The 2,069-nt window shown below is 41.3% G+C and overlaps 1 protein-coding gene across 1 annotated transcript in view; it reads left to right on the plus strand.

Moving 5' to 3' along the window:
• LOC118334034 (homeobox protein Nkx-2.5-like) overlaps positions 1-2,069 on the plus strand; it is an 11,287-nt gene that overhangs the window by 1,228 nt on the left and 7,990 nt on the right. The gene's annotated exons all lie outside the window — the stretch shown is intronic.

The following is a 2,069-nucleotide window of genomic DNA, read 5'->3' on the forward strand; positions in this document are numbered from 1 at the left end:
CACTCAAGGGGGTTCTTGTCGTTCTTAAGGAGTAAGGAGATAACTGCTTCACGCATAGTAGGTGGTAGGGCCTTCAATAAGATCGACTCCTTGAAAACCAACAGTAACAAAGGGGAGAGTTGTCTTGAAAACTTATACTCATGAGACCCATATTGTGATTTGGAGATAAGATGCTCAGCCTGTCTCGTTGATAAGAGATCAAACTCTATCTGTAGTGACATACGCCTTTTCCTAGAGTCTGTCGAAGGTTGATGGCTATGTAACCTATCTAGCTCAAGAATCTCATCTGCCAATTCTTTAAGTCGGTTACTTTCCTCTGACTAGCACAATATGAGATGACCTGACCTCGTAAATACACCTTTAAGGACTCCCAAATAGTTAGAAAGACATTCCAGGCATTTGATTAATGTCTAAAAACAATGAAATTTCAGATGCAATAAAACTAGTAAAAGTGTCGTCTGACAGAAGCAGAGGGTTGAGTCTCCAAGGGCGATAACTGAATTGTGTATCTGGGATGCACATTGTCATAGTTAAAGGGCAGTGATCTGAAATGACTATGGGTCCATAACCACATCCAGTTATAAGGGGAAGTAGTCTTTTGTCCAAAAAAAAAAAAGTCTATATGGGAGTATGTGTTATGAACTGGGGTAGAAAAAGGAGTAACTCCTGGAAGCAGGATTACGAAAATGCCACACATCCACTACTCCATATGATTCAAGAAAAAGCTGGGTAGAGCATGTCGACCCAGACAGGGACGGCGATCTGGCGAACTACGATCTAACACAGGGGAGAGCGTACAGTTCATGTCAACGCCAAGGATAAGGTAGTGCGACGTCATGTTTGGTAAGCGGCAGAAAAGACTGGTGAAGAACATTGAATCGCCCAAATTTGGTGCATAAACATTGGCCAAGATGACTGGAAATTTGCCCTACAAACGATAACAGGTTCAGCTTCTACACTTGTCATCGTAAACGGTGTATTTCTATCGATTAATATAGCTGCCCCCCTAGCCTTCGAATGGAAATTAGAATGAGATATCTGTCCTGACCTCTCCCCTCTCAATCCCCTCTCTCTAACCCTAACCCACAATCAATCTAGGAAAGTAATCCTCAACTTTATGGATGAGCTGGGCCTGTGTGATGTCTGGAGAGAGTTTAACCCAAATAAGAGAGAATTCTCCTGCTATTGAGCAACTCATAAAACATTTTCACAACTAGACTTCTTTTTGATTTCTAGGACTTCACTTTCTTATGTTGAGAAATGCTATTACAGTAGCATAATAATCTCTGACCATGCTACAGTGTCTATGGCTACAGGACCCATAGTTTATCCGCTTCATTGACCAACTGACAGAATTGTTCTTCCAGGTCAACACGTCTGAAGCTTCACCCTTAGTTAGATGGGAAGCTTTTAAAGCTTTTATCAGAGGGCAAATAATTAGCTATTCCAGTTTTAAATCTAAACAATTCAAAAACAAAATGTTGGAAATTGAAAAAGAAATTAAATCATTAGAGGCCAGTGGTGCTTTCAGAGTTACAGGAGGCCCTCGCGTGTATGAAGGGGGGGAGAGTGCAGGCCCTTATGGGCTGGTATGTACTGATTCATGGACGGTGCTTCTGTGCCCTGGGTTAGAAAAGGCCACTACATCTCCATTACCCAAAATCTTTATTTGTATGCAGATTCTTTGAAAAACCTGTTAAAAACTGCCCACAACCCATTTTCAAGAACACTATTAAGGTGTGGTACAACAGGCAAGCACACTTAAACATAATGTTAGATATATCCGGTTTCACACCAATGTGGGGAAACCACAGATTTTCACCAGGTAGAGGTGACCCTGGCTTTAAACTCTGGGCAGAGAGAGGGATCAGCAAAGTTATGGATATGTACAACGACAACAATATTCTTTATAGCTTTGAGGATTTGCAACTTTTTTAAATACCTACAAGTTAGGAATTCCATTCTAACAGCATCTAAACAATCCCCTCATAAACCTCCTCTGTCTAGTGTTGAAAAGGCCGTACTAGATCATCTTCAAGGCCGGAGCCAGATATCCTTCCTGTATAAAA

The sequence above is a fragment of the Morone saxatilis genome, unplaced genomic scaffold (assembly GCF_004916995.1).
Source record: "Morone saxatilis isolate NCDOM2014 unplaced genomic scaffold, NCSU_SB_2.0 Contig22, whole genome shotgun sequence".
NCBI classification, from domain to species: Eukaryota; Metazoa; Chordata; class Actinopteri; family Moronidae; genus Morone; species Morone saxatilis.